This window comes from Somniosus microcephalus, chromosome 6, assembly GCF_052327205.1.
Source record: "Somniosus microcephalus isolate GS21.2 chromosome 6, FLI_Smic_1.0, whole genome shotgun sequence".
NCBI classification, from domain to species: domain Eukaryota; kingdom Metazoa; phylum Chordata; class Chondrichthyes; order Squaliformes; family Somniosidae; genus Somniosus; species Somniosus microcephalus.
In genome coordinates, this window is record NC_140992.1 from 86,580,172 (window position 1) to 86,604,600 (window position 24,429).

A 24,429-nucleotide genomic window follows, 5' to 3' on the forward strand; every position below is an offset into this window, starting at 1 on the left:
AACTATAAGCCCCCATCACCTTTCATAATATAGTACTACATGCATTTATATAATGCTTTTAATGTAGAAAAACATCCCAAGGCATTTAGTTCCATATATCACAGAATTATTCTTAATTTGTGAATTAGAACCAGGCTCTGTGGTTTTCATTTTATAAATGATTAAATTGATAATTAAAATGAACTCTTATTTTTGATTAAAAGTGATTTTATTTCCAATCTTTAAAATTAATTTTGCAGTGAGATTCTAAGTCAGAATATTCAGCCATGTTTTCTGGAAATATTTTCAGGCTTTTTAATTCAGTAAGCACACCAAAAATTAAATGCTGGTTATTTTTTGTGATGTGTGAATCATTGCAACATGCACAAAGAATGTTCAGGCAGTTCAATAGTTACAGATGCACATGGACTGATGCTTAACAAGTAGGAACATTTGACTTAGCTGGTTTCCTTTTTAAAAATATAATCCACATTGCTGCTCTCCAAAGGCTCAATTGATAAATAATTTGTGTCAGCCTTGGTTCAGTGGTAAAGCACTCTCGCCACTGAGTCAGAAGGTTGTTGGTTCAAGTCCAATTTCGGAGACTTGAGCACATAATCTAGGCTGACACCTCAGTGCAGTGCTGAGGGAGTGCTGCACTGCTGGAGGGGCCACCTTTCAGATGAAACATTAAACAGAGGTCCCATCTGCTCTCTCTCAGGTGGACGTAAAAGATCCCATGGCACTATTCAAAGGAGAGCAAGGGAGTTCTCCCAGTGTCCTCGCCAGTATTTTACCTTCAACCAACACCTAAAACAAATGATCTGGTCATTTGAAATAAAAACAGAAAATGCTGGAGATACTCAGCAGGTCAGGCAACATCCGTGGAGAGAAATTAAGAGTCGACGTTTCGGTGAACCCTTTTTCAAAACTGGAAAGGAAATAAAATAGATCGAAGGCAAGGCTGCGATAGAACAAAAGAAGTAAAGTGACATTAAGAGGTATTCAAAACCAGACAAGATGGTAATAGGACAAGTGGAGACAAAAGACGGCTCAGATTAGGTGTGAAGTGTACTGGCAGGATGAGAGACAGCTGCCATGTGGGAGAGAGAAAAAAAAGGAAAGGGGGGAGGGGAGGGAAGACCCAAAACAAAGGGGTGGAAAAGAAATATAAGTAAAAATGTAATAGGGGCCGAGGTTATGATCTGAAATTGTTGAACTTGATATTGAGTCCGGAAGGCTGCAGAGTGCCTAATCGGAAGATGAGGTGCTACATAGATACATAGAAGACAGGAGCAGGAGTAGGCCATTCGGCCCTTCGAGCCTGCTCCGCCATTCAATGAGATCATGGCTGATCATCCAAATTTAGTACCCGGTCCCTGCCTTCTCCCCATATCCCTTGATCCCTTTAGCCTTAAGAAATATATCCAACTCTTTCTTGAATATACTTAATGAACTGGCCTCCACCGCCCTCTGTGGCAGAGAATTCCACAGGTTCACCACTCTCTGGGTGAAGAAATTCCTCTCATTTCAGTCCTAAATGGCTTACCCCTTATCCTTAGACTATGACCCCTAGTTCTGGACTCCCTGGCCATCAGAAACATCCTTCCTGCATCTAGTCTGTCCAGGCCTGACAGAATTTTATGGGTTTCGATGAGATCCCCTCTCAATCTTCTAAACCCCAGTGAGTATAAGCCCAATTGACACAATCTCTCCTCATACGTCATTCCTGCCATCCCAGGTATCAGCCTGGTGAATCTTCGCTGCACTCCTTCCATGGCAAGAACGTCCTTCCTCAGGTAAGGCGACCAAAACTGCACACAATACTCAAGGTGTGGTCTCACCAAGGCCCTGTACAACTGCAGCAAGACATCCTTGTTCTTGTACTCGAACCCTCTTGCTACGAAGGCCAACATACCATTTGCCTTCTTAACCGCCTGCTGCACCTGCATGCTTACCTTCAGTGACTGGTGTACAAGAACACCCAGGTCTCTTTGCACTCCCCCTTCTCCCAATCTACTGTCATTCAAATAATAATCTGCCTTCCTGTTTTTGCCACCAAAGTGGATAACCTCACATTTATCCACATTATAGTGCATTTGCCATGTTTCTGCCCAATCACCCAACCTGTCCAAATCGTGCTGGAGTTTCACGACATCCTCCTCACAGCATATCCTCCCACCTAGCTTTGTGTCGTCTGCAAATTTGGAGATATTACATCCAATTCCCTCGTCCAGATCATTAATATATATTGTGAACAGCTGGGGTCCTAGGACCGATCCTTGCGGTACCCCACTAGTCACTGCCTGCCACTCAGAAAATGACCCGTTTATTCGAACTCTTTGCTTTCTGTCCGCCAACCAGTTCTCTATCCAAGTCAATACCTTGCCCCCAATCCCATGTGCCTTAATTTTGCACGCTAATCTCTTCTGCGGGACCTTATCGAAAGCCTTCTGAAAGTCCAAATACACCACATCCACTGGTTCTCCCTTATCTATTTTACCAGTTACATCCTCAAAAAATTCCAGTAGATTAGTCAAGCATGATTTACCTTTTGTAAATCCATGTTGACTTTGTCCGATCCTGTCACTACTTTCCAAGTGCTCTGCTATTACATCTTTTATAATGGACTCTAGCATTTTCCCCACTACCGATGTCAAGCTTACCGGTCTATAATTCCCCGCCTTTTCTCTACCACCTTTTTTGAATAGTGGGGTAACATTAGCTACCCGCCAATCCATGGGTACCGTTCCAGAGTCTATCGAGTTCTGGAAGATGACCAGCAATTTATCTACTATTTCTAGGGCCACTTCCTTAAGTACCCTGGGATGTAGATTATCAGGCCCTGGGGATTTATCGGCCTTCAGTCCCATCAATTTTCCTAACACCATTTCCCTACAAATACTGATTTCTTTCAGTTCCACTCTTTCATCAGACCCTATGTTCCCCGGCATCTCTGGGAAGTTATTTGTGTTGTCCTTTGTGAAGACAGAACCAAAATATGTATTTAGTTGGTCTGCCATTTCTTTGTTCCCCATTATAAATTCCCCCGATTCTGACTGCAAGGGACCTACGCTTGACCTCACCAATCTTTTTCTCTTCACATATCTATAAAAGCTTTTACAGTCAGTTTTATGTTCCCTGCAAGCTTACTCTCATATTCTATTTTCCCTTTCTTAATTAATCCCTTTGTCCGCCTTTGTTGAATCCTAAACTGCTCCCACTCCTCAGGATTATTGCTTTTTCTGGCCAATTTATATGCCCTCTCCTTGGACCTTATGTTATAACTAATTTCCCTTGTTAGCCACGGTTGGGTCACCATTTTTGTTTTATTTTTACGCCAAACCTGGATGAAGTTTGGCTGTTCCTCAAGCTTATGTTGAGCTTCCGTGGAACATTGCAAGAGGCCAAGGACGGTGAGGTCCGAGTGGGAATGGAGCGGTGAATTAAAATGACAGGCGACCGGAAGCTCAGGGTTACCCTTAAGGACTAAACGGAGGTGTTCCGCAAAGCAGTCACCCAATCTGTGTTTGGTCTCCCCAATGTAGAGGAGACCACATCGTGAGCAGCGAATACAGTATACTAGATTGCAAGAAGTACATAAGAACATAAGAAGTAGGAGCAGGAGTAGGCCATACGGCCCCTCGGGCCTGCTCCGCCATTCAATAGGATCATGGCTGATCTGAATCTAGACTCACGTCCACTTCCCTGCCCTCTCCCCGTAACCCCTAATTCCCTTATCTGCTAGGAAACTGTCTCTCCATTTTAAATTTATTTAATGTTACAGCTTCCACAGCTCTCTGGGGTAGCAAATTCCATAGATTTACTACCCTCTGAGTGAAGAAGTTTCTCCTCATCTCAGTTTTGAAAGCGCAGCCCCTTATTGTTAGATTATGCCCCCTGGTTCTAGTCTCACCCATCAGTGGAAACACCCTCCCCGCATCTACCTGATCAAGCCCCCTCACAATCTTATATGTTTCGATAAGATCGCCTCTCATTCTTCTGAACTCCAATGAGTAGAGTCCCAACCCACTCAACCTTTCCTCATACGTCAACCCCCTCATCTCCGGAATCAACCGAGTGAACCTTCTCTGAACCGCCTCGAGAGCAAGTCTATCTTTTCTTAAATATGGAAACCAAAACTGCACGCAGTATTCCAGGTGTGGCCTCACCAATACCCTGTATAACTGCAGCAAGACTTCCCTGTTTTTATACTCCATCCCCCTTGCAATAAAAGCCAAGATTCCATTGGCCTTCCTGATCACCTGCTGCACCTGCATACTAACTTTTTGTGTTTCATGCACCAGGACCCCCAGATTCCTTTGTACTGTAGCACTTTGCAGTTTCTCTCCATTTAGATAATAACTTGCTCTTTGATTTTTTCTGCCAAAGTGCATAACCTCGCACTTTCCAACATTATATTGCATCTGCCAAATCTCTGCCCACTCACTTAGCCTGTCTATGTCCTTTTGCAGGTTTTTTATGTCCTCCTCACTCATTGCTTTCCCTCCCATCTTTGTATCGCCAGCAAACTTGGATATGTTGCACTCGGTCCCTTCCTCTAAATCGTTAATATAGATTGTAAAGAGTTGGGGTCCCAGCACTGTTTCACCTGGAAGGGGTGTTTGGGGCCCTGGACAGTGGGAAGGGGGGAGGTATAGGGGCAGGTGTTACATCTCCTGCGCTTGCACGGGAAGGTGCCAGGCGAAGGGGAAGGGCTGTTGGGGGTGACAGAGGAGTGGACTAGGGTGTCTTGGAGGGAGCGGTCCCTACGGAATGCTGAAAGGGGAGGGGAGGGGAAGATGCGTTTGGTGGTGGAATCACTTTGGAGGTAGCAGAAATGGCGGAGGATGATCCGTTGAATGTGGAGGCTGGTGGGGTGAAAGGTGAGGACAAGGGGAACCCTATCGTGGTTCCGGGAGGGAGGGGCAGGGGTGAGGGCAGAAGTGCAGGAGATAGAACGGACACGGTCGAGGGCCGTGTCAACCACGGTAGAGGGGAATCCTCGGTTGCGGAAAAAGGAAGACATGTCGGAAGCACTGGTGTGGAAGGTGGCATCGTCGGAGCAGATACGGTGGAGATGGAGAAACTGGGAGAATGGAATAGAGTCCTTACAGGAGGCGGGGTGGGAGGAAGTGTAGTGCAGGTAGCTGTGGGAGTCAGTGGGGTTGTAGTGAATATTGGTCGATAACCTATCCCCAGAGATGGAGACGGAGAAGTCGAGAAAGGGAAGAGTCAGAGATGGATCATGTGAATGTGAGGGAAGGGTGGAAATTAGAGGCAATGTGATTGAAATTGTCTAGTTCGGGGCGAGAGTAGGAAACGGCACCGATACAGTCATCAATGTATCGGAAAAAGAGGTGAGGGAGGGGACCCGAGTAGGACTGGAACAAAGAGTGTTCCACATATCCCATGAAAAGGCAGGCATAGCTAGGACCCATGCGGGTACCCATAGCAACACCTTTGATTTGGAGGAAATGAGGAGTTAAAGGAGAAGTTGTTCAATGTGAGAACAAGTTCAGCCAGGCGGAGGAGGGTGGTGGTGGATGGGGACTGGTCGGGTCTCTGTTCAAGGAAGAAGCTGAGCGCCCTCAGGCCATCCTGGTGGGGGATGGAGGTGTAGAGGGATTGTACGTCCATGGTGAAAAGGAAGCGGTTGGGGCCAGGAAACTGGAAACTGTTAAAGTGGCGGAGGGCGTCCGAAGAGTCGCAGATGTAGGTGGGAAGAGACTGGACAAGGGGAGAAAAGATAGAGTTGAGATAGGAAGAGATAAGTTCCGTGGGGCAAGAACAGGCTGAAACGATGGGTCTACCAGGGCAGTCCTGTTTATGGGTCTTGGGAAGGAGGTAGAAGTGGGCTGTGCGGGGTTGGGGAACTATGAGGTTGGTGGCCACGGGGGGGAAGATCTCCAGGGAAGATGAGGTCAGTGACAGTCTTGGAAATGATGGTTTGATGTTCGGTAGTGGGGTCATGGTCCAGGTGGAGGTAGGAGGAGGTGTCGGAGAGTTGGCGTTCAGCTTCCGCTAGGTAGAGGTCAGTTCGCCAAACAACAGCACCACCCTTGTCAGCAGGTTTAATGACAATGTCAGGGATGGATCTAAGAGAATGGAGTGCTGCAAGTTCAGAGGGAGGTAGGTTGGAGTGAGTGAGGGGAGCAGAGAAATGGAGACGGCTGATGTCACGGCAGCAGTTAGCGATGAAAAGATCTAGAGAGGGTAAGAGGCCAGGGGGAGGGGTCCAGGTAGAACGGGAATTCTGCAAGCGGGAGAAAGGGTCAGTTGTGCGGGGGGAAGACTCCTGGCCAAAGAAGTGGGTGTTGTGTATGTACCTTTTAAGGGAAGAACTGGTTTTAGACTGCAGTACCGGCAGTGACCACCCCTGTATAAAAGGCCCTAGCAGGCTTCTGTATTTCAGTCTGACGCTACCCTCCTGTTCAGAACAAAAAGAGTACCCTCCTGTTCAGTAAAGTACCTGTTAAACTGTTCTCCCGAAGTCCGTGTATTATTGAGGCGCGGCCTTTACAGTGGCGACGAGTAAGTTCGAACTCACCTGCAGTGTTGCATCATCTCACGGGGATCTCACCCTGAGAGGAGGTTTCTTGGAGGTCATAGTCAGAGCAAAGGGCTTCGACGCGGGCAACCACCCAAAGGATTCATCGGTGTTCGGAGAATTGCAGGAGAGGCTGTGGAGAGCTGAGCTTGGCTCCCCAGTTAAGGTGTTCCAGCAAATCGTGCTGGTAGCAGGTAGTGCGCTGACCTTTCCGGACTGCGGCGGGCTCAAGCTCGATCGAGCGGCTCTACAAAACGGGCCGCGCAGCATCGCCGGGAAAAGAAAACGAGAGAGAGAGAGGGTGGAGCGCACAGGGCGCGGTCGGAGCTCAAGAACAGGGCAGCGGAGAGAAAATAAACGGGGGGAAGGAAAGCGAGACGCGCCGAAGCCGCGGGTCGCCGCCATTACCCTGTAGAACGCTAGGAGCAGTGTGGCAGCAAGGGGAAGAAGGAAAAGCGCGGGAGGAGCAATTTTATCCCGTTGGGGAAGAAGGAAAAGCGTGGGAGGCGCCATTTTATTCAATTGGAGAAGAAGTAAAAGCGCGGGAGGCGCCATTTTAAATCACCCAAGATGCCGAAAAGTGGCAGTATCACTGCTTTCGACAACGAGGTAGAAGACTGGACCACGTATGTGGAAAGAATTGAAGTGTACTGCAAGGCAAATGAGGTGGCCGATGGAAAGAGGGCGTCGGTATTATTGAATTTGATGGGCGCGAGTACGTACGGCCTATTGCGGAATTTAAATACCCCAGCTAAACCAATGGAGAAAAGTTTTGAGATTGTTAATATCTTACAGGAACACCTAAACCCTACACCGCTGCTGATAGCAGAAAGATTCAAGTTCCTTAAAAGAAACCAGCACAAAGATGAGAGCAATGCTGACTATCTTACGGAACTACGCAAGTTATCGAAGCACTGCCAGTTCGGAGCAGGACTGGCAGACACCTTACGGGATAAGTTTGTCTGCGGGCTCCAGAGTGCAGGAACCCAGAAACGACTACTTTCAGAAAAGGACCTGACGCTAGAACAGGCTTTCAGCGTGGCAGTATCCTACGAAGCAGCAGCACGGGGAGCTGCGGAAATACAACAGAAACCACAAGAATACAGCGCTAACGAAATGGCGTATTGAGCGGAAAAGTGCTATCGCTGCGGCAGAACAACCCATGAGCAGAAGGACTGCTGGTTTAAGGACAAAGTATGCAGGCGATGCAGAAAAATGGGACATCCAGCAAGAGTCTGCAGGTCGGGAAAGAAAACCAACACTACAAGAACTACTAACGAAAAGTACAAGAAAGGAAAGAAATTGACAGACAGTAGTTCGGAAGATCAGGAGAGTGATAAGGACTCCGGGAGCAGGAGACTAAGTTGTCTAAAGTTACACAACGTGATCGCAAAGGAGGATCACCGAACCATCTGGGTCACCCTCATGATAGCAGAGTCCCCAGTAAAGATGGAATTGGACACAGGATCAGCCCTAACTGTCATGAATCGACAAGAGTATGAGCGGCTATTCTCACACATACCCTTAAAGGACACGTCCATTGTATTGAAGACATACACGGGGCAAAAGGTCTACCTCACAGGAAAAATAAGGGTGCCAGTTAAATATAACGGCAAGGAAACACAGAAACTATATATGTATATATACTACAAGATGGAGGACCACCATTATTGGGACGTGAATGGATCCGAAAAATACAATTGGATTGGCATTCCATTCAGGCACTAACTGTGACTGACAAAAAGGATGATGACGTCGCACCTGGACGTCTGTCACAAATCCTATCTGACGAGGAAGAGGTGTTCCAACAAGGACTTGGGACTCTAAAAGGAGTAAAGGCAATGATAAAGATTGAAGATAACGCAAACCAAAAATTTTTAACGCCAGACCGGTGCCATACGCGATCCGCCCAGCCGTTGAAGCTGAACTGGAGAGTCTGGAGCATTCGGGTGTGCTGTCCAAGGTGGACTGGAGCGAGTGGGCCACACCCATCGTTCCTGTAATGAAGAAATCATTGAGCAGCACGCCTGGGGAGCCGAAGAAGGTTCGCATCTGTGGGGACTTCAAGGTGACTGTGAACCCAGTCCTGCACACAGTACAATATCCACTTCCACGGATAGAAGATATTTTCGCCTCACTATCTGGAGGGAAACGTTTTACAAAGATTGATCTGGCCCACGCGTATCTACAAATGGAGGTGGAAGAAGCATCTAGGAAATACCTCACGATAAACACTCACAAAGGCCTTTACCAGTACAATCGATTGGTATTCGGGGTAGCATCAGCCCCGGCTATTTGGCAGAGGGCGATGGAACAAGTCCTGCAAGGGATCCCGGGGACCCAGTGTTATTTGGACGACATCCTGGTTACGGGTGAAAATGACAGTGAACACCTTACCAACCTGGAGCAGGTGCTCACGAGATTACAGGAATATGGGCTACGAGCCAACCACCCCAAATGCGAGTTCTTCAGGATACAAATCTCGTATTGTGGCCACATGATTGATGAGGAAGGGTTGCATAAGTCGCCGGACAAGATTGAGGTTGTAGTCAAGGCTCCAGCACCGGAAAATGTTTCGCAACTGAGGTCGTTCCTCGGGTTGGTGAACTACTACCATAAGTTCTTGCCGAATTTATCTACAACTCTGCTCCCACTGAACGCCCTGCTGCAAACTGGAGTAACATGGAAATGGAGTTATGAGTGTAAGCGTGCCTTTCAGGAATGTAAATGCCTAATCACTTCAAAAGAAGTATTGGCCCACTACAACCCAACTACCGATTCGGTTGGCATGTGATGCGTCACCCTATGGCATTGGAGCGGTGCTGTCTCTCAAATTCCTTGACGGTTCAGAGAGGCCAATAGCCTTTGCGTCGCGCTCGCTAACCTCAGCCGAGCGTAACTATGCCCAGATTGACAGGGAGGCCCTCAGCCTGTTGTGGGGGGTGAAGAAGTTCAATCACAACTGCACGGGCAGAAATTCACCCTACTGACTGATCATCAACCCCTGGTCTCCATTTTTAACCCAAAGAAGGGCGTTCCGGTGATGATGGCGCAACGGCTGCAAAGATGGTCACTTTTTCTAGGGGCACATCAGTACGACATAGAGTACAAGGGTACGAAACAGCATGGAAACGCTGATGGGCTGTTGCGCCTACCGTTGCCTACGGTAGAAGAAGCACCTGCAGTGGACCCTGTTGAGATATTCCATGCGACCACAGTCGAATGTTTACCTGTTACAAACTCAAGTATAGAGAAGGAAACCCGAAATGACCCGACACACTCTCGGGTCTATGATTTGACGGTGAAGGGATGGCCAGCATATGGCGACTCACTGTTGCCAGCATTCTCGCCAAGGAGAGAACAGCTGTCAGTGTGCCGGGGGACCTTGATGTGTGGATCCCGAGTGGTAATTCCACCCAAGTTGAGAGATAGAGTGCTCAATGAGCTTCATGAGGGTCATCTGGGAGGGGTAAAAATGAAGAGCCTAGCCAGGGCGTTTGTGTGGTGGCTGGGAATCGATAAAGAAATCGAGGATATGACCAAGAGATGCACAGGATGCCAGAAGGTCCAAAACGCTCCACCACCGGCCCCGCTACATCCATGGGAGTGGCCCTCATCTCCATGGCAACGGGTACAGATTGATTTTGCTGGTCTATTTATGGACTCAATGTTTCTAATCACTGTGGACGCCCATTCGAAATGGCCAGAGGTCATTAAAATGTCCTCCACCACCACGGAGAAAACTATTGCAGTCCTAAGGACCATCTTCGCCAGGAATGGGTTGCCAGAACAGATTTGCTCCGACAATGGGCCACAGTTTGTGTCTGAGGATTTCCGGAGATTTCTGAGGAATAATGGGGTGAAACATTACACATCTGCCCCATATCATCCAGCCACAAATGGATTGGCTGAGAGGTTTGTTCAGACCTTTAAAAAGGCCATAAAGGCAATGTTTAATGACGACATACCACTACAACACAAGGTGGATAATTTCTTGTTTGCTTACCGGAATGCGACACATGCAGTCACCAACCAAGCTCCAGCCGTACTGTTCTTCAACCGAAGGCTAAGATGTCGCCTGGATTTGCTCAAACCAAACATAAGACGAGATGTTGAGGATAAGCAATTCCAGCACATAAATGAGAAGCCAACCAGGAGCTTCAAGATAGGGCAACCAGTCTTGGCCCGCGACTACCGAACAGAAAAATGGCAGCCAGGAACGATATGCACACAGCAGGGACCACTAATGTACACAGTGGATGTTGGAGAGAGCATCGTGAGACGCCATGCTGATCAGATTCTAGAGTCACAGGAACAAGCCAAATCCATACCACGAGCAGGTGTACCTGGTAATCAACCCAAAGTACAGATTGTGTCTACCTCAGAAGCAGTGGTATTGGAAGCTGACGAACCAGCCAATGACAATGAACCAGAATCAACTCCGCCGCAAGAACAGGATACTCGAGGAAGGCGCTATCCATTCAGGATTAGGAAGCCTCCTCAAAGACTGAACTTATAAATGATTATTTCAGTTGATGTATATAGTACCCAGAAAATTGTAATTAGTTATTATTTAGTTGTTAAATGAATGTTATGTACTGTTTATCTAAAAGGGGAGGAATTGTTGTGTATGTACCTTTAAGGGAAGAACTGGTTTTAGACTGCAGTACCGGCAGTGACCACCCCTGTATAAAAGGCCCTAGCAGGCTTCTGTATTTCAGTCTGAAGTTACCCTCCTGTTCAGTAAAGTACCTGTTAAACTGTTCTCCCGTAGTCCATGTATTATTGAGGCGCAGACTTTACCGTGGGCATGGAGACGAAGGCGGCGGAAAAAGAGCTCAACATCGTGCCGAGCTCGAAATTCATTGAGGTGGGGGCGTAAGGGGATGAAGCTCAGGCCTTTGCTGAGGACTGATCGTTCGGGGTCAGAGAGTGGAAGGTCAGAGGGGATAGTGAAAATGCGGCAGGGGGTGAGATTGGGAGAAGGGGGGTCAGAGGAAAGTGAAGGGGAAGAAGGTTCCGGAGGGGCGTTGGTGTCCAAGAGTTGATGAAGCTTGCGATCCTTGACATTGGAAAGGAAGAAAAAAAGTTTTTTGTTGAAGCGTCGGATGAGTCGAAGGATGAAATGGAACTGTGGACCCGGACAGCTTTGAGATAGAGTGCGCCGGTGTTGCTGAAGAGAGAGGTCGAGAGTGTTCATGTGGCGCCGCATGGCGTTGAGCGTGGATCTCGGGATGCGGCGAGAGCAGTAGTTTGAGGAAAGATAAATATCTTAGAGATATTTGTAATCCTGGGTGGATCCAAAACACAAAGGGTGGAAGTTTAGTTGGAATCCACGTGGAATAAGTCGGAACCGGAGACAGTTGCTGAGGAAAATGATCTGGCTGTGAAACCAAGTCTTGGCAGATACCTGATCAAACACGAGAAGGGAAACTGAAAGTAATGAAGATGAACAAGTTTGAAGAGCCAAACGGAGATCCCATCGAAGAGAAGAGCAGAACTTCTCCAAGGTAGGCATTCCTAGAAGAGGTGTGGCAGTGAACCAAACACTAGTACGATAGCAAAATACTGCAGATGCTGGAAATCCGAAATAACAACAGAAAATGCTGGAAAAACTCAGCAGGCCAGGCAACATCCGTGGAGAGAAGTTAAGAGTCGACGTTTCGGGTGAACCCTTTTTCAAAACTGGAAAGGAAATAAAATAGATCGAAGGCAAGGCTGCGATAGAACAAAAGAAGTAGAGACATTAAGAGGTATTCAAAACCAGACGAGATGGTAATAGGACAGTGTGAAGAGATGTCCTAAGGTCGTGAAAGGTGCTATATAAATGCAATTCGTTCATTCTTTTCTTTTCACCCAACCAGCATGGTATTGAGCCATGCACACCAGGAACGTCCTGGGTGTGATCCCCAGTCTGCTAAGGGGAAAAAACGTTAGTGGGAGTGGTTTATAGACCTCCAAACAGTAAGGCGGAGGTTGGGGATGGCATTAAAAGAGAAATTAAAGAAGCGTGCAATAAAGGCACAGCAGTCATCATGGGTGACTTTAATCTACATATAGATTGGGCCAACCAAATGAGTAACAATACTGTGGAGGAGGAATTCCTGGAGTGTTTACGGGATGGTTTCCTGGACCAATATGTCGAGGAACCAACCAGAGATCAGGCCATCTTAGACTGGGTATTATGTAACGAGAAAGGATTAATTAGCAATCTTGTTGTACGAGGCCCCTTGGGTCGGAGCGATCATAATATGATCGAATTCTTCATTAAGATGGAGAATGAAGTAGTTGTCTCGGAGACTAGGGTCCTCAATTTAAATAAAGGAAACTACAATGGTCTGAGGAGCGAGTTGGGTAGGATTGATTGGGGATTGGCACTCAAAGGGTTGACGGTGGATAGGCAATGGCAAACATTCAAAGACCGAATGGATGAACTACAGAATTTGTTCATCCCAGTTTGGCATAAAAATAAAACAAAAAAGGTGACCCAATCGTGGCTAACAAGGGAAATTAGGGATAGCATAAGGTCCAAGGAGAGGGCATATAAATTGGCCAGATAAATCAATAATCCTGAGGATTGGGAGCAGTTTAGGATTCAACAAAGGAGGACAAAGGGACTAATTAAGAAAGGGAAAATAGAATATGAGAGTAAGCTTGCAGGGAACATCAAAACTGACTGTAAAAGCTTTTATAGATATGTGAAGAGAAAAAGATTGGTGAAGTCAAGCGTAGGTCCCTTGCAGTCAGAATCGGGGGAATTTATAATGGGGAACAAAGAAATGGCAGACCAACTAAATACATATTTTGGTTCTGTCTTCACAAAGGACGACACAAATAACCTCCCAGAGATGCCGGGGAACATAGGGTCTGATGAAAGGGTGGAACTGAAAGAAATCAGTATTTGTAGGGAAATGGTGTTAGGAAAATTGATGGGACTGAAGGCCGATAAATCCCCAGGGCCTGATAATCTACATCCCAGGGTACTTAAGGAAGTGGCCCTAGAAATAGTAGATGCATTGCTGGTCATCTTCCAGAACTCGATAGACTCTGGAACGGTACCCATGGATTGGTGGGTAGCTAATGTTGCCCCACTATTCAAAAAAGGTGGTAGAGAAAAGGCGGGGAATTATAGACCGGTAAGCTTGACATCGGTAGTGGGGAAAATGCTAGAGTCCATTATAAAAGATGTAATAGCAGAGCACTTGGAAAGTAGTGACTGGATCGGACAAAGTCAACATGGATTTACAAAAGGTAAATCATGCTTGACTAATCTACTGGAATTTTTTGAGGATGTAACTGGTAAAATAGATAAGGGAGAACCAGTGGATGTGGTGTATTTGGACTTTCAGAAGGCTTTCGATAAGGTCCCGCATAAGAGATTAGCATGCAAAATTAAGGCACATGGGATTGGGGGCAAGGTATTGACTTGGATAGAGAACTGGTTGGCGGACAGAAAGCAAAGAGTTGGAATAAACGGGTCGTTTTCCGAGTGGCAGGCAGTGACTTGTGGGGTACCGCAAGGATCGGTCCTAGGACCCCAGCTGTTCATAATATATATTAATGATCTGGACGAGGGAATTGGATGTAATATCTCCAAATTTGCAGACGACACAAAGCTGGGTGGGAGGGTATGCTGTGAGGAGGATGTCGTGAAACTCCAGCATGATTTGGACAGGTTGGGTGATTAGGCAGAAACATGGCAAATGCACTATAATGTGGATAAATGTGAGGTTATCCACTTTGGTGGCAAAAACAGGAAGGCAGATTATTATTTGAATGACAATAGATTGGGAGAAGGGGGAGTGTAAAGAGACCTGGGTGTTCTTGTACACCAGTCGCTGAAGGTAAGCATGCAGGTGCAGCAGGCGGTTAAGAAGGCAAATGGTATGTTGGCCTTCGTAGCAAGAGGGTTCGAGTACAAGAACAAGGATGTCTTGCTGCAGTTGTACAGGGCCTTGGTGAGACCACACCTTGAGTATTGTGTGCAGTTTTGGTCGCCTTACCTGAGGAAGGACGTTCTTGCCATGGAAGGAGTGCAGCGAAGATTCACCAGGCTGATACCTGGGATGGCAGGAATGACGTATGAGGAGAGATTGTGTCGATTGGGCTTATACTCACTGGAGTTTAGAAGATTGAGAGGGGATCTCATCGAAACCTATAAAATTCTGTCAGGTCTGGACAGACTAGATGCAGGAAGGATGTTTCTGATGGCCGGGGAGTCCAGAACCAGGGGTCATAGTCTAAGGATAAGGGGTAGGCCATTTAGGACTGAAATGAGGAGGAATTTCTTCACCCAGAGAGTGGTGAACCTGTGGAATTCTCTGCCACAGAGGGCGGTGGAGGCCAGTTCATTAATTATATTCAAGAAAGAGTTGGATATATTTCTTAAGGCTAAAGGGATCAAGGGATATGGGGAGAAGGCAGGGACAGGGTACTGAATTTGGATGATCAGCCATGATCTCATTGAATGGCGGAGCAGGCTCGAAGGGCTGAATGGTCTACTCCTGCTCCTATCTTCTATGTTTCTATGCGTTGAGTTAGCTGATCTTAGCTGGAATGGTGGGAGGAGCACTATAATCAGCCTCAGCACACATGGACTGGTGGGGCCGTGGGGCGGTGGAGATGGTGAATCTGTCTTGTTTACCATTCTTGATCAGAATGGAATGACTCCTGCTGGGAGTTTTCAACGTGGAATGCAGGGCTTGGAGTAGCTGGCTGGAAATCACTGTCTAAGCTCGCTTGTGAAAAATGGTCAGCTGAAATAGTCAAAATTCAAAATGTTACTTTCAATTTCAGCCTCTAATTTAGGAAATTGTCATCATTGTCACATTTACTGCACTGTAATTTTTTTTTTAAACTCAACATTTATTTTAAATTTCTGACTGAGAAACCTAATATCTAAACATGCAACAAATAACCAAGCACCTCCCACTAAAACATAGAATTTTGTAACACTCTTCTATCAATAAACATTGCTAGTAGTTTTTACACTACCTGAAATATTGTTTCTGTCTCTCAAGAGTGATTTCTGCTTCTCTGCTTAAATGGAGTGTAAATGTTCCCCACGTTTACAGACTAATGTAATCTTAAAGTGATGGCAGATTGAGAGACCACATTTTGTTGGATCTACAATGCTGTTGGGTTGGGTCGTTTACACGAGGAGTGCAGCCAATGTATGGAGAACATTGTGTCTGTCATCAGCTGAACTCATTTAATATAAAAGTACCTTTTTAGTTATGTCACAAAGGCTTGTAATGAAACCACCCTCGCCACCACTACCCATGAGGCAACTTAGCAGGAATTGACAATCTTTATGAATAAAGATTAAATTCTCAGTTATTTTAACAATTAACTGATGAAATAAGAGTTAAAGGCAGCAGCATAATCTGGTGTAGTTCAAATAATGCTTAGAAATAGCTTCAGGGTCCCCCTTATGCTTTATGTCATCTGAACGCTTCAATCATTTAAAGCCCCACCCCATTTATCCATTATTCCATATCCTTTAATTAACTCCAGTAACTCTATATCGATACAGTATTGTAAGTAGACAATATGTAACATGCATTGGTGCAGGATTACTGGAATCAACATGAGATACAGAGGAAGGCACCACTCAGGAACAGCGGTTAAGAAACATGAAAATTGCTAAAACCAGCTGTTTCTAGCCTTGTGCTGCTCACTCAGAGTAAAAATCCAAATTGTTCTATACTTTCCATGTCCCCGGAGATTCTCAAATTCATTTTTTGTTGATTTGTTTTGACATGATTGATTTGAGAACACAAATGGCAGTGCTTAATTGTTAAAGATAGCCATAACACATTAGAAGTACAGATGACATATTTCGACCAAATCTATTTACTGGAAAAGAACAGCAGTTCCAGCAAAATGATCGATGGGTTGTATTTCTTGACTGAGAGGTTCTGTAATAGATTAACTCCTTACCTCTTAGTTTGTATTAGGATTCTGTTCAATAAATTCTAATTAATTTTTAAAAACTGGAAAAATTAATGAGTTTGTGATTTGATTTTAAGCAACAAAAAAAGTCTTTCCTACGTTGCTATTTGATTTTATTTTTGAAACTCAATTAACAAAAAGCGTGCACACACTCGTGTAGTTAAATAACATGAAACACTCAAATAAAAATTGAAAATGCAGCTTTTCTTTAAAAACTTGTCACTTGCAAATTGCTTTCCAGCAGAATGCTTTGTTTTGATATTTAGTTTAGAATCGAGGTAAACTCTGAAGGAAATATATGCTGTAGCATGCCATGTTTCTCTTGGCAGGACATAAGTCTTCATTACCAGATTTTAAGAAAACACATGCATTTGATGGACTGAATTGGCAGAAACACACCAACAGTGTTTTGCTTAGTAGAAATACATTTTAGTGCAAGCATGTGAAAACCCCCTCAAGATTAATATCTGAAATTGAAAATAATGTCAATCCTACATTTCTGTCTTGTAAGTAAGCTGCTGCTGTGCACAATATAAACTATATGCTTCATAAGTCATTGTCACGGTAAAGTTGACTTAAACTCTGATTTATTTTCAGTTAAATACAGTAGGATAAGTTTTGTAAAGCCACACTGTATCTAATGTTAGTTCCAGAAATTTTGTTTCAATGCACATTACCCATAGCTTCCCATAAAATATCATTGAAGTGAATTGCTTATCAGTAATTGATGAGAAGTGCTAGGTACTGTCCATATCTTCCATCTCCCTCTTCAAATTTAAATGTCACGGCCACATCTTTCTCTTCCCCAAATTTCACTCCTGTTCTCTTCTAACTTGAAAGCAATGACTTGTATTTGATTGACAGGTGGCACTAGTCCTATTGTACCTCACCTCACTCAATGGGGGGCCTCAACAGCAGGAATTCAATCATACGGTGCACCCCAGTGAAGTCTGATCCTTTCCTCGCCCAGTGTCCTTAGAATGTCCTGCAGGGGCCATTTGATAGTGATCGGGAGTGGGAATCCTGGTGGAATTTCTCCCCCCCCCCCCTCCTGCTCCTCTCCTTAACCCGTGTACACTGAGACCAATTGTAGTGTCCCCCACTTTTGCCCTGGCTGAGATCAGACCAGGGACTGAATTAGGAATCCTGATTGTTTGTATTTCTAAATGTCATAGCAAATTATACATTTATCCAATGAGTTATCAGAGGAGCCCTGTGGGAATAATACAAACCTGTCCAAATTGTTCTAAGACTCACCCATTTAGACTAAAAAGGTTAATTCTGAATATCTTGTTCCAAAAGTCAGGGGCTATCCACTCTCTCCTTCAATCAGGAGTAGACTGGTTTCCCCGATAGGGCGTGGGATTATTCGTGATCTCATGGAAAAGAGAGAAGGGTGTGGATAATACAGCACTATGGAACCATTCATGTGGGCACTCGAAATCTCCCAAGTTCCCATATGGGCAGCCCGTCTTTGCCTACAGTCCCACCGTTGCCAATGGTGTTACCATGGCAAGTATGATTAACCACAAAGAATAAAACTTGTAAAGTCCGCGCCTCAATAATACACGGACTTCGGGAGAACAGTTAACAGGTACTTTACTGAACAAGAGGCAGCTTGAAACTGAAACTACAGAAGCCTGCTAGGGCCTTTTATACAGGGGTGGTCACTGCCGGTACTGCAGTCTAAGACCAGTTATTCCCTTAAAGGTACATACACAATTCCTCCCCTTTTAGATAAATAGTACATAACATTCATTTAACAACTAAATAATAACTAATTACAATTACAATTTTCTCAGTAATATATACATCAACTGAAATAGTCATTTATAAGTTCAGTCTTTGAGGAGGCTTCCTGATCCGGACTGGATAGCGCCTTTCTCGAGTATCCTGTTCTGGCGGTGGAGTCAATTCTGGCTTATTGTCATTGGTTGGTTCGTCAGCTTCCAATACCCCTGCTTCTGAGGTAGACGCAATCTGTACTTCGGGCTCATTACCAGGTGCACATGCTTGTGGTACAGGTTTGGCTTGTTCCTGTGACTCTAGAATCTGGCCAGCATGGCGTCTCACGATGCTCTCTCCAACGTCCACTGTGTACATTAGTGGTCCCTGCTGTGTGCATATCGTGCCTGGCTGCCATTTTTCTGTTCGGTAGTCATGGGCCAAGACTGGTTGCCCTATCTTGAAGCTTCTGGTTGGCTTCTCATTTATGTGCTGGAACTGCTTATCCTCAACATCTCGTCTTATGTTTGGTTTGAGCAAATCCAAGCGACACCTTAGTCTCCGGTTGAAAAACAGTACGGCTGGAGTTTGGTTGGTTACTGCATGTGTCGCATTCCGGTAAGCAAACAGGAAGTTATCCACCTTGTGTTGCAGTGGTATGTCGTCATTATACATTGCCTTTATGGCCTTTTTAAAGGTCTGAACAAACCTCTCAGCCAATCCATTTGTGGCTGGATGATATGGGCAGCTGTGTAATGTTTCACCCCATTATTCTTCAGGAACCTCCGAAAATCCTCAGACACAAACTGTGGGCCATTGTCGGAACAGATCTGTTCTGGCAACCCATTCCTGGCGAAGATGGTCCGTAGGACTGCAATAGTTTTTTCCGTGGTGGTGGAGGACATTTTAATGACCTCTGGCCATTTCGAATGGGCGTCCACAGCGATTAGAAACATTGAGTCCATAAATGGACCAGCGAAATCAATGTGTACCCGTTGCCATGGAGATGAGGGCCACTCCTATGGATGTAGCGGGGCCTGTGGTGGAGCGTTTTCGACCTTCTGGCATCCTGTGCATCTCTTGGTCATATCCTCAATTTCTTTATCGATTCCCGGCCACCACACAAACGCCCTGGCTAGGCTTTTCATTTTTACCCCTCCCAGATGACCCTCGTGAAGCTCATTGAGCACTCTATCTCTCAACTTGGGTGGAATTACCACTCGGGATCCACACATCAAGGTTCCCCGGCACACTGACAGCTGTTCCCTCCTTGGCGAGAATGCTGGCCATCCCTTCACCATCAAATCATAGACCCGAGAGAGTGTCGGGTCATTTCGGGTTTCCTTCTCAATACTTGCGTTTGTAACGGGCAAACATTCGACTATGGTCGCATGGAATATCTCCACAGGGTCCACTGTAGGTGTTTCTTCCACCGTAGGCAACGGTAGGCGCGACAGCCCATCAGCGTTACCATGTTGTTTCGTACCTTTGTACTCTATGTCGTACTGATGTGCCCCTAGAAAAAGTGACCATCTTTGCAGCCGTTGCGCCGTCATCACCGGAACGCCCTTCTTTGGGTTAAAAATTGAGACCAGTGGTTGATGATCAGTCAGTAGGGTGAATTTCTGCCCGTGCAGATAGTGATTGAACTTCTTCACCCCCCACACAAGGCTGAGGGCCTCCCTGTCAATCTGGGCGTAGTTACGCTCGGCTGAGGTTAGCGAGCGCAATGCAAAGGCTATTGGCCTCTCTGAACCGTCACGGAATTTGTGTGACAGCATCGCTCCAATGCCGTAAGGTGACGCATCACATGCCAACCGAATCGGTAGTGTTGGGTTGTAGTGGGCCAATACTTCTTTTGAAGTGATTTGGCATTTACATTCCTGACAGGCACGCTTTCACTCATCACTCCATTTCCATGTTACTCCAGTTTGCAGTAGGGCGTTCAGTGGGTGCAGAATTGTAGATAAATTCGGCAAGAACTTATGGTAGTAGTTCACCAACCCGAGGAATGACCTCGGTTGCGACACATTTTCTGGTGCTGGAGCCTTGACTACAACCTCAATCTTGTCCGGCGACTTATGCAACCCTTCCTCATCAATCATGTGGCCACAATACGAGATTAGTCTCCTGAAGAACTCGCATTTGGGATGGTTGGCTCGTAGCCCATATTCCTGCAATCTCGTGAGCACCTGTTCCAGGTTGGCAAGGTGTTCATCGTCATTTTAGCCCGTAACCAGGATGTCGTCCAAATAACACTGGGTCCCCGGGATCCCTTGCAGGACTTGTTCCATTGCCCTCTGCCACATAGCCGGGGCTGATGCTACCCCAAATACCAGTCGATTGTACTGGTAAAGGCCTTTGTGAGTGTTTATCATGAGGTATTTCCTAGATGCTTCTTCCACCTCCATTTGTAGATACGCTTGAGCCAGGTCAATCTTTGTAAAATGTTTCCCTCCAGATAGTGAGGCGACAATATCTTCTATCCGCGGAAGCGGATACTGTACTGTGTGCAGGACTGGGTTCACAGTCACCTTGAAGACCCCACAGGTGCGAACCTTCCTTGGCTCCCCAGGCGTGCTGCTCAATGCTTTCTTCATTACAGGAACGATGGGTGTGGCCCACTCGCTCCAGTCCACCTTAGACAGCACCCCCGAACGCTTCAGACTCTCCAGTTCAGCTTCCACAGCTGGGCGTATCGTGTATGGCACCGGTCTGGCCTTGAAAAATTTTGGGGTTGCGTTATCCTCAATCTTTATGGTTGCCTTTACTCCTTTTAGAGTCCCAAGTCCTTGTTGGAACACCTCTTCCGCGTCAGATAGAATTTGTGACAGACGTCCAGGTGCGACGTCATCATCTTTTTTGTCAGTCACAGTTAGCGCCAGAATGGAATGCCAATCCAATTGTAGTCTTCGGATCCATTCACGTCCCAATAATGGTTGTCCTCCATCTCGTAGTATATACATGTATAGTTTCTGTGTTTCCTTTCCGTTATATTCAACTGGCACCCTTATTTTTACTCTGGGGCAGACCTTTTGCCCCGTGTATGTCTTCAATACAATGGACGTGTCCTTTAAGGGTATGTGTGAGAATAGCCGCTCATAGTCTCGTCGATTCATGACAGTTAGGGCTGATCCTGTGTCCAATTCCATCTTCACTGGGGACCCTGCTATCATGAGGGTGACCCAAATGGTTCGGTGATCTTCTTTTGCGATCAAGTTGTGTAACTTTAAACAACTTAGTCGCCTGCTCCCGGAGTCCTTATCACTCTCCTGATCTTCTGAACTTCTATCTGTCAGTTTCTTTACTTTCCTGTACTGTTCCTTAGTAGTTCTTGTCGTGTTGGTCTTCTTTCCCGACCTGCAGACTCTTGCTATATGTCTCATTTTCCCACATTGCCTGCATATTTTTGTCTTTAAACCAGCAGTCCTTCTGCTAATGGGTTGTTCTGCCGCAGCGATAGCACTTTTCCGCTCCATACGCCATTTCGTTAGCGCTGTATTCTTATGGTTTCTGTTGTATTTCCGCAGCTCCCCGTGCTGCTGCTTCGTAGGATGCTGCCACGCTGAAATCCTGTTGTAGCGTCAGGTCCTTTTTTGAAAGTAGTCATTTCTGGGTTCCTTCACTCTGGAGCCCGCAGACAAACTTATCCCGTAAGGTGTCTGCCAGTCCTGCTCCGAACTGGCAGTGCTTCGATAACTTGCGTAGTTCCGTAAGATAGTCAGCATTGCTCTCATCTTTGTGCTGATCTCTTTTATGGAACTTGAATCTTTCTGCTATCAGCAGTGGTGTAGGGCTTAGGTGTTCCTGTAAGATATGAACAATCTCCTCAAAACTTTTCTCCATTGGTTTAGCTGGGGTAATTAAATTCCGCAATAGGCCGTACGTATTCGCACCCATCAGATTTAATAATACCGACGCCCTCTTTCCATCGGCCACCTTATTTGCCTTGCAGTACACTTCGATTCTTTCTACATACGTGGTCCAGTCTTCTACCTCATTGTCGAAAGCAGTGATACTGCCACTTTTCGGCATCTTGGGCGATTTAAAATGGCGCCTCCCGCGCTTTTGCTTCTTCCCCAATGGAATAAAATGGCGCTTCCCGCGCTTTTGTTTCTTCTCCAACGGGATGAAATGGCGCCTCCTGCACCTTTGCTTCTTCCCTTTACTGCCACGCTGCTCCTAGCGTTCTACGGGGTAATGGCGGCGACCCGCAGCTTCGGCGCATCTCGCTTTTCTTCCCCCCCGTTTAGTTTCTCTCCGCTGTCCTGGTCTCGAGCACCGACCGCGCCCTGTGCGCTTCACCCTCTCCCTCTTGTTTTCTTTTCCCGGCGATGCTGCGCGGCCCAATTTGTAGAGCCGCTCGATCGAGCTTGAGCCCGCCGCAGTCCGGAAGGGTCAGCGCGCTACCTGCTACCAGCACGATTCACTGGAACCACAGTCTCTCCCGCAATTCTCCAAACACCGATGGATTCTTTGGGCGGTTGCCCTCGGTCAACGCCCATTGCTCAGACTACGACCTTCCAGGACCTTCCTTTCAGGCGAGATCCCCGTGAGATGATGCCACACTGCAGGTGAGTTCGAACTTGCTCGTCGCCACTGTAAAGACCGCACCTCAATAATACACGGACTTCGGGAGAACAGTTAAAAGGTACTTTACTGAACAAGAGGCAGCTTGAAACTGAAACTACAGAAGCCTGCTAGGGCCTTTTATACAGGGGTGGTCACTGCCGGTACTGCAGTCTAAGACCAGTTATTCCCTTAAAGGTACATACACAACAAAACTAACAATCATTTAAACGTGTTTCAGAGTTTTAAAATGAATTACTATAAATTTAGCTGCAGGAATTCTGACTGGCCTATGAAACCAGACTTTCCCTTGAATTGCTGGCAGGCATGAGAAGCCAGCATTTGCAACTGTTTATTTCCAGCTTTCTATCTTACTTTGGTTTCTTTAATGGATCAGTTATCTTACTTCCGTACCTTGGTCTCTGGGGCAGCTCCAATGGGTTCTGATTCAGTTCTTATTGGTGCTCTCAAAATTACTTTACAGCACTCGCAGCATAGAATGAAGCTGTTTCTTCTCTCCTATATTGAGAATGGATGAGCTCAGGAAGGCAGCAATAAATCTGTTGAAGGTGTTGAATAGTAGCTTATTGAGGAAGTAGATGCAGCCAAATGAGTTTGCTCACATCTGCAGGGAGCACAGTCCAAGAGGCAGATGGGGAAAGTTTTGGAAAGAACAAGTGAAGATTCCAAATCTGTGCTGCATTTTGTTAAAATTAAATACTAGAAAGGCATATTCCAGCCATCTGCTAATTACAACATACCATCAGCCTAGATTTATTTTGAATTTTTCAGAGCAGTATTGATGCAGGCCATAGGAGGCAAACTAGAAGAGAAAAAAATTAAGTACTGTGCTATATGCAGATGTAAAAATATAGGATGTCAGTGCCTCTTTTCTGGATTTGTTTTTCTTCCTCGTCAAATTTTTCCCATCCCCTTCTCCAGGTATTGACTCTTGACTGGGGTGTGACATTTTGGGTACTGGTTGCCATTGGTACCTCGACCACGTGACCATTTTTGACAGTGAGCCTCAGCAAGCTATTCAAACATCGAGGCATCACAGCCGAGCCTGACACTATTATTACCTGACAGTTCCGACATGTATCGTATGCTCGGGATCAAGATTGAGAACTCCAACTGATTTTCCTTTCACTAAACAAGGATATTTCTGTTGTCCCTTTGTTATAGATGTCTAATATTTGCTTGAAGGTTATCCAGCAAAGTACATGGAGATAAGTGACTGGTTGTTGAGTTGACTAATTATAAGTATATTGGAAATGGCATTAACTAGCTACAAAATATTGTCTCCAAAACATAGCAAGAATTCACAAAAGTTTTAGCTTTCTGTTACCATTTATAATATTAATCCAGTTGATTAACTTAATAATTGCTCAGTTAGGCTAACATTTTTCACCACTGTGCTCTTTGATAAGACTGTCCCGAGAATATTTGGTGTAGGAAGCTGTGAAAATTGCTCTCTGTTTGGCTTCTGTCTGGAAGTGATGGACTTTTTCTAGTCAGAACAGTTGAAATCAATGGCAGCATGCTTATGATGAAAAGACTGTGGCTCTACCAGCCAAATATTGCTGTCCCTAGTTGATCTGAGTACATTATTGCATCTAGTGATACTGAAAAATAACAGCAGGGACTAGGCC

At 45.8% G+C, this 24,429-nt stretch overlaps 1 protein-coding gene across 1 annotated transcript in view; it reads left to right on the plus strand.

The window, feature by feature from the left end:
* Positions 1–24,429, plus strand: part of LOC147115861 (ephrin type-A receptor 4) — a 164,539-nt gene that overhangs the window by 105,986 nt on the left and 34,124 nt on the right. The window lies entirely within an intron of this gene.